The following is a 17,112-nucleotide window of genomic DNA, read 5'->3' on the forward strand; positions in this document are numbered from 1 at the left end:
CTTAAAGGTTAACATTGCATAAATGGCTAGCTCGCTAATTTGGCGAAATATCGCCAAGCATGCAGAGGTTTTGGTGAGAAATCATGAAATGTTGCCATACTTGTCGACCACTTGGAGATATTTTGGTCCCTTCCCTGTAAGAATTGTAAGAATTGGAGGCTCCCTTCAGCCCACCTGGACACAAGTGTCCCCATAGGTCCCTTCCCTGTATATAACTGTAATGGATATTCTAATCGAATGAATGTAATTGATTCTTATATTAGCTGTAACCGCATATGGCCTTCATATGTCTTCCAGTAACTTCGCAAAGCAGAAAGTACTAGAGAAAGTACGACTCAGTGGCCGGGGGAAACTGTATATAACCGCAGCATCAATTCATCAGTAGGTTATGGTTTTAGTTCAACGTTGTTTGGAGTACTGAAGTATTTCCGTTCTAGCTTCGCTCTTTTACGATTATTGTTGTGGAAAGTTTCAGTGCTCTGAAGTGTTTCTTTTCGCAAAATAAATTTTATCAAGCTATCATCGGTATTTCACCGATTAGGAACTCGTATTTTATCGAGTGTATCTTATCGTTTTGTGTACATTCCACGTATTTCAAAACTCGAACTTTCTATTCGAATTCGTACTCGTCAAACAATACATTTTTTACGGAACATATCTATACCTTAAAGTCGAAATGAAGGGATATGAATAAACAACATTTTATAAGGTCAAATAAATTTTGATCATCAATGAAATTTTAGGGTAGCAGTTATTTTCAAATCACCATTTTTTCTTGGAATGAAATTCCTTAAAATTTTCTTTGCAATAGGGAATGAAATTTGAGCTAAATCCGCAAACACATTTTTGAATACATTTCAATGAAGTCAGCATGTAAAGTATGTAGAATTTATAGATCCTTTTGAAGAGCTAAGAAATGCGTCTAGAAGAAACTTATTCTTATTAAAATACATAGAGCAGTTTGCATTTCGCAAGCTGACCATATTTAATGAACGGAAGAAGTTGAGTTTATAAGAATAGACTAAATATAAGGGATTATATTACCTGCATAATTTGAGAAAAATTTAAATATGAGATCAATTCTCGAGTTCGGGGTTAACAAAGTGGTATTAAGTAGGGCCTTTATGTTGCCATGGTAGTTACATACTCGCAAATTTGGTACTTACAAATCAGAAATTGAATGCAAGAATACTTGGAAAATAAAAGTGCTTGAGAAACATCTCCTAAAGGAATCAAGAAGAAGCTGGAGTTTTCAAAAGGAAACTCCCCCTCTCCATAATTTGCTTCTTTTAATAGGTACTGGCTTTAATCTCATAGAACTGATTCCATGATATATACGTATATATATTATGTAAGCCGTATTTGAATTGTATAGAATAGTTTCAGGGAAACGCTCTAGAATGCTATAAATGCAAAGTAAAAAATGAAAGGGATGTTACAAATACAAGCTCATGTTACATTTTATTGGTAAGAATTTGAATACATACTTTTACAAAATCTTATCTATTCTATGCCGATTGGGCTGCATGATGCTAATCGCGTAAATGAAGCATTTCTAGGACATTGGTCATATATATTTATGTAGAAAACTGAATTTTGTTTAAATAAATTTGAGTAGGTTAATTTGCAAAACTATAAATATTTGAGAACTTAATATACATTCAAAATGTTCGCAGAAAACGCTTATAAAACATATGATATCTGAAATTCATAAACTTTATTACTCAATCTTGCAGTAAAATTCAGTGAACCGCAAATATTTATTCCTTGCAGTATTTGGAGAATACGTGCTTTGGTATTTTTTGTAAGTTGAACCTCATTGTTCTAAATAACATGTTTTCTTTTCTGAATATCAAAAGTCAGAAAAGATAGGCAGTTCATCTTTCTTTCCAAATTATCAATGAATAATAACTGTTGTTTATTTAATCACCTAGGTACATACAATTTCCAAAATAAGGGCAAGATAAAAAATTAAATAGCTAGTAAACTCTAATGTTTATAAATTAACAAAATTAAATTACGATCTAAAGGGTCTGAAATCTGAAAACATGGAACACGAAATTTGATAAAAGTAACAAGAATCTAATATGCGTGAATTTAACAGAGCTCTCCTAAGGGATCGCTATTTATATTCAGCTCACTTGCAGAGTTTAGATTCAGTTATATACTCAAACAAATTCCTTTTTTAACACGCGTGATGTCAGACTACTGTTTGACTGCCTACTAAATTCACTTACAGGCAAACCCATGACCAAACTTGACACAGGAAACTCTATAAGTTAGAAAAACTATTCTACTTGTTGTCCTGAATCTTTCTCACTCCAGAATCTGTTTCTTTTTAAATAGATGTAACACTTGCAATAAAATGAGAAAAAAAATTACTATGAGTGATTAACAATTTTGTATTTTTTAAAATATACATTTATTTACAGCCTCAAACATTCAAATTGGAGATAAAGTGTTTTCTGATAAAAATGATGAGAACAAATACTACAATAAAAAGAGCATTAAAAATCGAACGAGGACACTTTGAAAATGATTAAGGTTTTCAAAATAGAAAAGTCTTAATAATGGAGGTACTCATAAAAGGAATATTTTCTTAACGACACGACGATTTAAAATATATAAAAAATAAAAATTAGAGGTAAGAATTATAAAACAAATATTTTAAGAAATATTAATGAAATTAAAAATGTAAATGTTAAAATAATAAAAATACTTTTCAGAAGGCAAAGTAATTTTATAAGAGGAAATATAATTATATTCCAAAAATTTATATTTAAGAAAATTTAGAACTTTAAAATACAATTACCGTCAGTCTATCAGGTTCAATGTTCCGCCTTACTTGCTTTGGGAACATGCAAAGACCTGACTCGGAACAGGGAGCTTACTAAAGCTATGTTCAATAAATGTGGGAAGTAGACAAGATACACAGGAAGGGTATACGAAACCCTTTATTTTTCACTCTTTACAATAATTTCTGTACTTCGGAATACAGAGACCAACCACTTGTGGTCTGAACGTAAGAATATAAAAATATTAACTAAACTCTAACTTAACTTATAATAAACAAGGGACTACGTGGAATAATATACAAGGGCCTACGTGGAAGATTGGCCGTATATTAACAGGAAGCCGTATGTAGTACAGAGAACTGTTAACACTACAATACGTTTAAAATTATTAAGAGGATGAAACCTCTGGCCTGGAAGGAAACCAGCAACCGAGTAAAACTGCTAAGGCAAGCGGCCTGCTTCTACTAACTCCTTCCTCTCTCTTGCTTGGCAAAAAGCCACAACTGAAGTACTTGGCGTTCGCCAGACAAATTTGCATAAATAAGTTAAAGCTTTTAATTCTGGCCGGAAGTAGAAAATAAGAAGTGATAGTAAAGATTTAAAATAAAATAAACGTTAGTAAAACTTAAGATCCTTACATACTTCGCGCCAGAGTTAATTAGTTTGAAACTGAGGTCTAAAACGACCTTGTTGAAAACTTTTAGCTCTAGAATCTAACGCGAGGCCAATTTTTTACAAACATTTCACACTAGAAACTAGAAATTTAAAAAAAAATTGTTTTTACATTATCAGCTAAATGGACAATTACTTTTCATCTGTACTGCATCTAAACAGGAGCTTTTAGTTGAAATCTGGTTCCTTTCAGACATCTGGAAGGAAAACTAGTTTAATGAAATGTTACACAATTAAATGGCAAGTCACATAAATATTTATATTTCTCCTAACATTCTTATTTCATTCATGACTTTTATTTAATTATCTCTCTCCGTGCTCTCTGACATGTGTTGTAAAAGAAAACACCAAACACGAATGTGTTTATGTATACGTGTTCAACACTGCCTCCTACAATCAAAACACTAACGTGTTAAAATTCAACATAACAAGACCTCGTAACACACCCTATCTTCATCTCTAAACCCTGAGGTACTATTCTGAAAGTGGCTAACTCTGAAGTGTAGCGTCAGAGAGCCTAACTACATTCATTCAACCTTTAACTCATATTCACAATACTTTTCTCTCTCTTTTTTTTTTTTTTTTTCAGTCACACGAATAAGTTTAAAATTTTTGGCATTACTTTCACTTTTACCATATTACAGTATTTCTTAACATTTAAAATAACAGTTCACATTGTATATAAGAACATATTAACATGCCGTTAATTTTACGCATTTTAAAACATACATTTGTAGTACATTGTTAACTTCTATTCTTTTCCAAGCAAGTGCCAATTCTTCTACATTGAAACACTACATCTCAAAAGTCTTTCAGACCAAAACTTCTTTCTTGCCAGAATCTTTTAAATAAAATTTATATAATAACTTTTACAATATTCAAGTATTTACACATTCCTATTATATATCAACTTCAGTTTTACTCCCGAGTAATTGAAAAACATAATACCAAAATAGGTAACAACTCATTTCTCTCCTTTTTGGCGATAAAGGTAGGCCTCACATGAGGTAAAACGTCTTGAAATCTGCCATTTGCAGTAAGAATGAAAGATTAACTTACGTTTGCAAAGTAACATAAAATTTTACTTATCTTTGTGATATTCGGACATTCTTTTCTCTGCCCAGTCCTGGAAGGTAGCAACGATTCGTGTTTGATTTATCCTCCTTCTTGTGCGGGCTCGCCCTTCAGTGCCTTCCTCTAGAAGCTTTCTTTTCACTCCAGTTCGGTCAGCCTTGAATACCTTCCTTTTCGCCTCTGCCTGTGGTCCTGGCCGTTTGATGGCCGCTGGTCTTGGCGGAACCGGGACACTTCTCTCTCGTTCCTGCTTGGACCTCGTTGCTGGCTGTTCAAATTTTCCTTGTATCTTTTCCTCCGCCGCTGGTGGTCCTTCCGTAATTCGGCGACATTTGCTGCGTAGAGTCCTGTCCGATGAGTAGATCTTCCGTTTGGGAGCCGGGTTATAGTTGCCGTTATTTCTCCTAGCTCTCTTTGCAATCGTCGTACTTCTTCATTCTGGGGGTGGTCGTGCGCTCTCTTTTGTGGTCGGTGGAACGGCTTCTTTTTCTTGTTACCTTCAATTTTCCAACGGGGAAACTTTCTTTTCAATTGCTTCTGCTTCCTAATGGCTTGTCCTTGTGCTTGACGTTGTTCCACCTCTGGAGCTTGTGCCTGCCGTGCCGGATCCTGGAAAAGATCTGTAAATATTTGCATTTTATTACGGTCATAGTATGGTTTTATTTGGTCAATGTTTGCGGAGCATGTTTCACCATTCCTGGCTTTTAACACCACTACAGCCTGAGTTCTTTTTTCTATGACATATGGTCCTTCAAATCGTGGCAAAAATTTGGCGGTTTTATCTTCTGGTGCTGAAGAAAGTGAATGCTTAATTTTTAATACTTCATCTCCTACTTTATAAGTTACTCCCCGTCGTTTCAAATCATAATAGAGCTTCTGTTTTCTTTGTGCTACTTTTTTGCTTCTTTAATTAATTTTTCTATATCACCCATTTTAAATTCTGGGGCTCTTTGTTGAACATAAAATAATTTGTCTAACGGCGTTATAATCTTTCTGCCTAAAAATAACTCAGCAGGAGTTTTGCCCGTTGTATCATGTTTTGCGGTCCTAAGGGCGAAAGCAAATTCATTGACATAGTTATCCCAGCTTTTATGAAAATTTTTAACATAACTACGGATAATTTTCACTATATTTCTATTGACCCGTTCCGCTATATTTGATTGCGGCCGATACGGGACCATTTTTAAATGACGTATGCCCAGTTTTTGGCACATGTCTTCAAATATATTACATATTATTACTTACAAATTGAGGACCATTATCCGATATAACTTTTAGGGGCGCCCCGTATTTTAAAATATATTTATTTAAAATAGAATCAGTAACTAATTTCGCGGAGGCTCGTTTCAAGGGAACAATTTCGTCCACTTACTAAAATGATCAACCATAACAAGGAGATACCGACTTTTATTTAACTGACTTTTTGGGAAAGGGTCCAATAAATCGATGCCAATTACTTCATTTGGAAATACGGATTTAATGCTACTTAGAAACCCGGCCGGGCGGAAATTAATATAATTAACTGCTTGACATGTTGGGCAGGACTGGACATACGCCGTTGTTAACTTTTGCAGTTCAGGAAAATAGACTGCCTCGCGTAGGCGTTGGATAGATTTTCGAATACCAGCATGAGGAGCTAAAGGGCTGTCGTGTAACTCCTGCAGGATATTTAATCTAAGACTAGCTGGGATAACAGGTCGAAATTCGTTGTTGTAATTTGTAGTTTTTGTATAAAATAATAGACCATCTATTAGTTCGTAATGGGCCGCCCTATTTCTTATCGCCACAATATCTTGGTGACTAAAATTTTCAGGATCCTTTAAATACTCATAAATGTTTCCAAACTTAGGATCCTTACCTAGTTCGGTTATTACAGTTTCTCGGGAATTTATTGTACATGCTGTGAGCATTGCCACCTTTACAGTATTACCTTCTTCATCTATTTTTATTCTGGATAGGGCATCTGCTACGATAATTTCCTTTCCGGGGGTACGCTTGATTACCAGATTATATTCTTGTAGCTTGAGTGCCCATCTTATTAACCTTGGGGATAAGTTTTTCCCTGAGTACAATCTAGTTATCGCCGCATGATCAGAATACACTGTTATTGGCGCTCTTCCAAAATAGACTCGGAACTTTTGCACTGCTAACAGAACTGCAAGTGCCTTTCTCTCAGTCGCGGAATAATTTCTTTGTGTTTGATTTAAAGTTAGACTAAAAAATGCCACGGGCTGCTGATTTTGCGAAAGTACCGCTCCTACCGCATAATCCGAAGCATCCGCTGAAATTTCTAAATTCTCATCCTTTTCCGGAAATTTCAACACAGGGGCTTGCGTTAATGCTTGCTTTAATTTTTCGAAAGCACTATTGGCTTCGGCCGTCCACAAGAATCTTGCCTTTTTCTTTTTTAATTTTAACAATGGTTCAGCAATAGCTGCAAAATCTTTTATAAAGGACCTATAATATGAACAAAGTCCTAGAAAAGAAGAGAGCTTCTTCGCCGTATTTGGCGGCGGATACTTTTGCACACCGATTATTTTTGATTCGTCTGTCTCGATTCCTTTTTGAGATATTTTGTAACCTAAATATTTTAATTCAGGTGCTGCAAATTTGCACTTTTCGACATTAACTTTTAGACTGGCCTCATTTAATAAAGAAAACACCTGTCTTAAATCCTGTACATGTTGGTCTAGATTATCACTAGTAATAATGATATCGTCTAAATAGATAAATGTGGACTTTCCAAGAATAGGCCTTAACACAATGTCCATACATCGCTGAAATGTTGCCGGTGCCCCTGAAAGGCCAAACGGCATACGCATGAATGCATAAGTGCCAGACTTTGTTATAAAAGCAGTCTTAGGCACGTCCTCCGGTCTAACCCCTATTTGAAAATAACCAGCCGTTAAGTCTAAAGTCGTCATGTATTTGGTCGACGTTATGTTCCTTAGAATTTCTTTAATAATAGGTAACGGATATACCGGATATTTAGTTATGGAGTTTAATTTACGATAGTCAATCGCGAAACGCCACCTTTTTAGATGTGTTAATTGATAGTCATTGTTTTCTTACATAAAACCACCGGGCTAGCATAGCTACTTGAGATGGGCGTTATGATCTTTTTCCGTAACATATTATCTCTAATGTGACATTCTATAATTTTTTCTTTATTCTTATCATACCGGTATGCTTTGTGGCGAACTGGCATTGAATCTCCGGTGTCAATACTATGGTTAGTAACTTGAGTAAATCCTGGAATATCACTAAATAACGAAGCAAATTCACTTACCACTTGTCGGATTCTTTGTTGCTCTTCCTTAGGCAGGTGATCAAGGTTTAACATTGGCGGTTCCGATTTTTCTTCTCGAACTGGTTTCATCGTCAGCTTAAGGGACGCTTCATTAAAATCCAGCGTTGCTTCTGCCTCTGAAAGAAAATCTATCCCTAAGATAATATGTGCTTGCAGATTCTTTACTATAAAAAACATAACCTTTACTTGTTCGTCCTTGATACGAACGTATAGCGGTAAATTACCTATGCACTTACATCTTTCTCCTTGCGCAGCTAACACTGTCGTATTATCCGAATTATATATGCGATATTTACGAAAATACTTCCTAAAAAAATCTTCTGCCACACAGGAACACTGCGCGCCTGTATCCAGGAGTGCGGTGGCTGGGATATTATTCACCAACACTTCAATCTTCGGAAGAGTCAAATTTTTCACCATTACTGTATTTAACTTTAAGGAAGAGGGGTTTTCTTGGCCTTTGGATTTCCGCACCCTCCCGTCAGCAGAAATCCGTTTTAGTTTAAATCTTTTTTCATTTCCATGCTTTCCTTCTTTTTCCACTGGCCTTGAGACTTTTTTCCTGGATTGCTATTGAACTGTCGACATTCGCCGGCTCTTTTTGGATGCTCGGGTTTCCTTGCCCACTGATTGCTTCCGTAGCCCTGTGCTTGACTTTGCTGTGGTCTTGGCTCACCAAATTGGTTTCGTTGTTGATATTGGCGCCTTCTTTCAATGTCCGCCGTTCTTCGACTTTCAAACTGGATTGCTAGCTCAAATAACTTTTCCAGTGTAGTTCAATTCCTTAATTCAATAAAGTCTTGTACTTGGGGAAGTAACCTCGGCAAAATCACTTGAATTATCTCAGGATCCTTACGGTTTCCATACAGGAGTTTGAAGACGTGAATTTTTCTTAAAATAAAGGTGGAAAGATTTTCGATTCTTTGCTGATATATTCTGAAAAGTTCCGTTTCTAATTTCGCACGATCCCTTACTACAGGGAAGGCTTTTACTAGGGCAGTCTTGAAATTTTCGTAAGTATAGGTGGGACTTCCCGCTTGACCCAAGAGACTTCTGCCTATGCATTTGAACCAATTAAGCGCTTGGCCCCTCAAAGCGCTGGTAGCTAAGGTAACTTTTTGGAACTCATGCATGGGATACATCATGAAGTGGTCATCTAGTTTTTCCAAAAAACTGGTTACCGGTGAGTTTCCATTAAATGTTGCTTCTGGTTTCATCGAAGCGCGCATGGTCTGGACGATGTAACCAAATCCTTCCAGGGCGGCAGCTGGCATTTCTGGATTCTGAGCCGCTTCTGCAGGCAGCACAGGTTCTTCTTGAAACTCGGCCATGGTTAATCTTCTTCGTCGGGCGCCACTATCAGGTTCAATCTTCCGCCTTACTTGCTTTGGGAACATGCAAAGACCTGACTCGGAACAGCGAGCTTATTAAAGCTATGTTCAATAAATGTGGGAAGTAGACAAGATACACAGGAAGGGTATACAAAACCCTTTATTTTTCACTCTTTACAATAATTTTCGTACTTCAGAACACAGAGACCAACCACTTGTGGTCTGAACGTAAGAATATAAAAATATTAACTAAACTCTAACTTAACTTTGGAATAATAAACAAGGGCCTACGTGGAAGATTGGCCGTATATTAACAGGAAGCCGTATGTAGTACAGAGAACTGTTAACACTACAATACGTTTAAAATTATTAAGAGGATTAAACCTCTGGCCTGGAAGGAAACCAGCAACCGAGTAAAACTGCTAAGGCAAGCGGCCTGCTTCTACTAACTCCTTCCTCTCTCTTGCTTGGCAAAAAGCCACAACTGAAGTACTTGGCGTTCGCCAGACAAATTTGCATAAATAAGTTAAAGCTTTTAATTCTGGCCGGAAGTAGAAAATAAGAAGTGATAGTAAAGATTTAAAATAAAATAAACGTTAGTAAAACTTAAGATCCTTACAAGTCTGAGAATAAAACTTTTCGAAAATACGAAACACTTTACAAAAACGCTTTTCGTTGTCTCTTTACATTTTTTTTCATTTATATGAATTTCTTTTTTAATATATTTAGCAAATTCATTTTCGTGGAAAATCTTTTAATTTCTTTATTGTTTAAATCTTTATGCTTATATGAAGCATCCATGATTAAAACATCACAAATAATAAATATCTCTTCTGTTTATCGTAATATCTTGAGAAATGTGTTCATTTCTGAAATCCATCAATGCTTTGGAGTAAGAAATATTTTTATTGCCTTCGATAAAATTAAACTATTGTATAATGTAATGTTATCAAGTTCAAAGCATCAATAATATATTCAAATCAAATCTCTTTTTAAAAGCCAAATGAAATTTTCCAAATGAAATTTTGATGTGTAAAATTTACTCAGTTGAAAGAAACTTCCTATTTTTTAGTATCTGTGGAAAGGAGGATTGATTATAAGAAGAATAAAGTAGGACTTAGGACTATACAATGTTGCGTTGTAACGCTATAAATGTTCAAGAAATAGGAGATCTAATCATGAACAACAGTGATGGGATCAGTTTCAGTTAACGAACTCTAATTTTGGGTAACTAGGATAGATTTAAGTTCCTTAGAGTAATAACGGATGACAATAACCACCTGTATCAACAATGATAAAAAATTATATTAATATATTGCATAAAAGGAAAAGCCTAATTTTACCTCGGAATCCATTTTGCTTTAGTATTTAAATTGTTATTAAACGAACATAGTATTTCTTGGATTTTAATGGAGAATCTTTCATTTATTTATTTAAATATATCAAAGATTTATATAGAATATCCTTTACTGAATGATTTACAAAGTTTCATTTAACAATAAAGCCGTTCTATTTTAATTTAATAGATTTAAGTTTAGATAAATTTCCAGATAGCTTTTATATAAATAATTTAATATAAAGATCAAAGGGCCTTTTATTTTGGAGAGGGGGGGGGAGAAATTGACATATTTTTGGAAATAATGTTAGAATAATCTGATCACGCCTTTCGTTTTTAAAACATTTTTACTTTTTCTTGCAGTAAGTTGTTAAGCAGAGAGATAAGTTGAGAAATAGTTGCACATTTGTATAATAGCTTTGGAAACCTGAAGCATTGTTACCTAGATTTACTTATAACTATTTTCTTAAATAAAAATGACGAATAATTGTAATTAAAATTATATCATACATTGAATATACTTTCACATATCACAAAAACATCTTACACTGTTTCTTAGCAAATACTTCCAAATCAGCAGATGAATTTAGTTTCACTTGAATTTTAGATTTCAAAATAAAAAAATAAAAATAAAAACAAAAATAAATAAAAATAAAAGGTATGGATTTTTATGTCTTTCCAATGAATTATAACACAAATAATATTAGAATTTCTTATTTGGGTCTTTAAATGTATGTGATTTAATATCGAATTAAGAAGAAAATTTTGCTCGATACTAAACTAAACACGTAATAATATATGTAACGAAAATTAGTGGATATGGAAGAAATTTTTTGTGAAACGTTTTCTTTTGAATAAAACTACAATATAAACAAAATGATTATGTTGAGTTGTTCTTCGTTACCACTGCAGTACTTTAATTTACATAACTCTCAATATATAAATATATAATGTTTTTCATCACAATATTTAAATATTTCCGAGTTTTGCTTAATTTATTGTCGAAACAGGAAGAAAACAAAAAAGGCTTTATATTTTATTCCGGTTCAATAATATAAGGAAGGGTTTTTCAGTTTATTCAGAATTTGCATGGCGTATGCAAATATTTTAAAAAATAAAACAAACAAATTCAGGGCATTACGAATAAACGAAAGAGAATCACCAGATGGAAAAATATATATTTTTATTTTGTATTTGGATAGAACACGAATTGTTAGCCGTTCCGCTCGATTTACAAAGGAAATCCGCTTCAAAAGAACACAAAAACAATATCAAAATATGCGCTAGGAGAATGCTCAGATATACTCGACACGCACCAGTACTAATGCAGAACTGTCAATTTTTAGAAATAAATCAAAGCAAATTGTGAATGGAATATTTCCTGTGATGACTGTGTGTCTTACTTGAAGCGCATGATTTAAATCGCATTCCTTTGTCGCTATCAAAGCTGTTAACATATTAGTCTCATCCACCATATTTCGAAACGAAATTTCCACCACGGAAAAAATAAATGATGAAAAAATGCTCATATAAATCAGTTATGTAAAAGAAAGAACAATCTGCCCGACATGAAAAATAAATCGAAACGGATGTAATTCATATTTAAATAGTTATATTCCCCGCAAAGGGAATATTTTATTCAAAAATGTTTCCTTCTTCTTCATGGCATCTGCAAGAGGTTTGTTTTTGCATTTATTTCCATAATTTCAACATTGCAATAAGCTTATTTGATCAAGTAAAATTATACATTTTTCTTTTTTATGGTTGTAAAGGGTGACGCAAGGGATTCAAATATATTTTTTATGATTTCTTTTAAGTTTAAATAACTGCTTTAGTTTTCTTGAATGACCTCAAACGTTTTTATTTGAGTTAAATTCGAATAAAAGTACATTTGTTTGGAATGTTCCGTACATATGTATGCGAACGAATAAGGAAACGAAGGAATTAAGGTGGCACACGTTACTGAATTTGAGTCTGTAATTTGTTCATGAGGGAGAACAGAAGAGGTTTTCCAGAGATAACACAAAGTAAAATTTGAAAACAATAAGCTTTCTGTGTTTGACTTGTTAAAAGTAACACATTTAAAGTAAACAGAATATCCAATATATTGCAGTATTTATTTATTGTTAGGAGCAGAAAAGCCAAAGAGGTTATTATCACAAATATGAGTATATTTGTATATTTCTGAAGTGAAATGAGCCAGAAAAAAGTTACTTTAACTATTCGAAACTGGATTTATCTGTTAGAAAAAATCTCTCTCGTTGCTTAGAAATTAACGACTGGAGTTTTTTACCTTTTCTCATATTGTATGCAGAAATCTTTCTAATAGATTTGGAAAATATCATTACCGTTGAAGTTTTTTCTAATTACTAGGTTATTATACCATATATGTATGATAAATAATATGCAAAATATAACTTTAATTTTAATTTGTAATATTCAATCCAATCTCCTTTTTAATTTCGTTATTTCATCTATATAATTTAAAAATACTAATATGCTTATAATAAACCTTTTTATACAAGATCACTTCAAAATTAATTCTCATTTTATGATTCTAATATTACTCTCTCAAAGCAAGTACTCAAAATATACGTGCGTCTTTTTTATAGTGCTAATGATAAAAATCTGAGAATCATAATATTTAACAACAAACAGATATAAAGTAGAAATATATACTTTTATTATTCTTATTTCATTATACATACTGTAATCTTGGTATTATTCTCTCGCCCTTCTGAATTATTAAATACCATCAGCTGTAAAATGTGTGGGAGAAGTAGGCACTTAAAGAAGAATGGGGATCCAATAGCATTGAAGGGTCGGAAACTCCATTGCTATGTGCATGTGTGCAGAGAGCACTAGAAATGAAAGACCAACACATAAGTCAGTGACATTATTTCATTTATCAAATTGTAAAATTTGCGATATTAAGAGATGAGGTTACTATCTGAACATCAGCCTGGTATCGCTGTTACATGAGATCACTGATATTTTGCAAAAATTCACACATGCATATGTATAAAAACATAGCTTACAAATTACAAAGAAATCTACTTAGGAAACTGGTTTTATTTAACTGTCATCTGCGATCCACATTTCTCTTTGTTTCTCTAGGCAAAATTTAGCTAATGGTACATTTATAGCAATGCTGTTCTCTACTGCTGAAAATCTGTAGAATTTTAAGAATATCTTATGTTCAGATATAATCAAATTGTCTTCAGTATGATATACATTATTTTTATCTGACGGGAAAAATCATGAAAGAAGTAATTAATTTACACTTTTGAAAAGAACTGGATATAGCTTTCTGGAAAATATTTCACTTCTAAAGTAAAATATATTCTCTGTCAGTTAAAAAACGTTATCTTCATTCATTTTTAAAAGTGCAAAACATTTTCCTGGAATTTCGCATTAATAAGATCAGATTTCAAGATAAAGAACAATAAGTATGCTTGTGGAAGTTACAATGAAATATTGATGACAATATATGTTACAAGTAAACTAAATTTTAAAGTACATAATAGAGCGGAGAGCCTCGAAATTTACTGCGTAAGGTTTTTTTTTTTTTTTTTTTTTCTGAAAATTAAAATTTCTTATTCACTCTCCTATCGTTTTTTCTCAGCACACTGCAATTGTGTACTTTGTGAATAAATGGCAGCAGCAGCAGTCATCAGAATGTGCCTTTCAGTTCTGAACAAAGGTAAAAAAATGGACCAAAGGTAAAATAATATATGGCAACAGACCATAACTGATACAGTTCTTAATGACTCAGGCGCCTTTTACCAGCTAAGCGATTCAGAAAGGAAACATCAGATAAATGCTAATGTCGAGAGGAGATCTTTCTGATAACTATGCGTTTGCCTCCATCCATACGAGGGAACCGCATATTGCAAAACCCTAATCTTCAAACTGGGAAACACGAGCTGAAAACACGTAGTCTTGTCCTTACGCTCTCACAAAACTGTTCCATATTTTAAACTACTGCACCTTAATAAGCGATTCTACCCCTCAAAAATCCTTTCATCCCATCAGATAGAATAATGTATAAAATGCACAACCCTGTGTAGATACATCAGGTATTTTTGAAGCAGAAGAGATGAAAAATTAACATATATACCCCGTCTTTTAAAGGGTGACTGGTGTTTTATGGGACCCAGACGCCAAGTCCTGGGTGTGGAGAATCATTATCCACCACCCTTTTTAGTTCGGACGCCACTGTAGACATTATGTTATTATTTATAAGCAGAAGAAGTGGAAAAATGAGCAATACCCTCGACGGGACTCGAACCATGGACCTCTGGAATACGCGTCCAGCGTCCTGACCGCTACACTACGAAGGCATGCTTAGAAGGCGGGAGAAATACCTTATAACAATATATCATCCGCATATTTAGCTCTTATAATGTTCATAACGTAATGTTATTCAAAATAATAAAAGCTTTTTTTTACATAGCTAGACTGTAGTTATTAAATAAATCTAATGTCAAGAAAATCTGGACTTTGTAATAATTAATAAGTAATTATCTATGTCTAAATAAAATCTAACTTTATATATAATATTTATATGTGTACATCGTCTGCACTTCTAATGATCATGTAATGTTCTAAAGTAACTTGCTCAAGGTACAGAATTTATCCGCCGGGTTGTTAATAATTCTCGTATGGTTAACCCTAAGTAGCACATGACATAGCAAAGACGTTGCAAACTGGTCCGAGAGGCTGCAAAGTGGTCGCGGTAACTTTTACGACGTCTTTACAACGTAGCGAAGGCGAAAAATATTTGTCGTTGCATCTTGGCAATTTGTCGACGTCGCTGAGTCATCATGATAAGACTGCTTTTAGACGAGCTCATTTTAGCATCTTTTTCATAGTTCATCAGAGTTACTTTTAGAATGAAGAGAGACAAAATCTGCCCTTTCAAGAATCTGAAGTCCGCATAAGATTTATTTTGCTATGTTTCATTACTTTATTTCATCTAAATATATTAATCTAAGATAGATTCATCTAATGAAATATAAATTTAATATAAATACTTGAATTACTAAATTTAACTAGTACTAAAAATACGTGCTAAATTATTCTTTAAAATTTTGTTAAAATAATTAATACTTAAAATATTTTTTTATAAATATTATAGCAAAATATTTAAAAAATGAAACTAATCTATAAAGTAAGTTATTAAGTCATGCATTTTATATATTTTAAAAAATCATATTTCCGAAATCAATTCAAATAACATGTTAGCAATTATTTCACTGCTGAAATATGACTTTATCTACTATTTTGGAAGTAACGACGAATTTATTTGAATTAATATGCTGGCATAATATGAAACATTTTACCGCATACACTGCAAAAAGTACAATTTTTGGAAAGATATGATTATCCGTTTCACGTGTAAAAATGGGGCGATTTTAAGTATTTCGAGAAAACGTCCAGTGTTAAAAGACGATGCATATCCATGCATATTTAACGGTTGTCCTATATATATGACTGAAAAATAGCCGAAATTTAGGAGAAGCAGAACGGAAAAATTAATGGAAAAGGAGAGAGAAATATTAACACTTTTCATGGAAATCGACAAAATTAATGACTTTGATAAACTACTAATAAATGTTGAATCAAAATTAGTAAAACTGTGAACAAAAATACAAAATTCGTTACCTATAAAAATTCTGATGAAAAACGTAAAAACATAACATATTGTTAATTTTTACGTTTTTGTTCATGCATTCAAAAATGCTTGGTTTAATCCTAGTGTAAGGTACACTCGGGATTTGGCAACATTGACATTACAAATGTTTCAGCGAGACCGATAAATATTTTTTTGTAAATATAATCTTGTGAAAATTGTTCGTAATTCTATTCAGTTGAAATAACTATTCTGGGCCATTTAAAAAATATTCTATTAATTTAACAGAATAGCCTTCAAAAGGTTTAGTACAATCGTATAAATCGCTGAATGTTACACTGCATTGCTTTTCGACCGATGTTATGGATGCTTACGTAAACGAGCTTACACCTCGATATTTACGCGCTTTAGCTAGCAACCAAATTCCAACAAGTTACTAACTGCGAAATTTTGTTGAGACTCCATTTTATTTTCGTGAATTTTTCTTCGCGGTTTTCTAATTCACCGTCGGAATTAAATACTGGAGAGCTTCAAAATAGAAAGAGGACGATGTACAAGATGATGGCCAGTTTATTTTGATTTGAAGAGAAATCATAGTGAGAATGGCGAATTTGTGCTTATTTTGTTTGTGAATAAAATGAATGTCTGCTCTACAAGACGATACCAAAAGTTTGAGTTTTGGTTACATCGTTTACAAAATATCGGATGCAATGTGCTACAATGCTATTCATGAATATAGTGTTCGTGGAAAAGTTTTTCTGTTTTGGTGTTTTATGTGCTTCCGGTGATTAAAATTATATAGTGGTGTTCTCCAATCTTCAGTGGTTCCTGCGGTGCAGTATTTGGATACACAGATTAGCGTTGTACTTCGATTATAACGTCCTAAGTGCTATATCGTATATCATTCATATTAATCGATTATTGTGTTCGTAGTTAAAAGTTGGTGCTCAGAATTAATG

Source organism: Stegodyphus dumicola, chromosome 3 (assembly GCF_044657685.1).
Source record: "Stegodyphus dumicola isolate Sdum_Otavi_A_Nest chromosome 3, ASM4465768v1".
NCBI lineage: Eukaryota > Metazoa > Arthropoda > Arachnida > Araneae > Eresidae > Stegodyphus > Stegodyphus dumicola.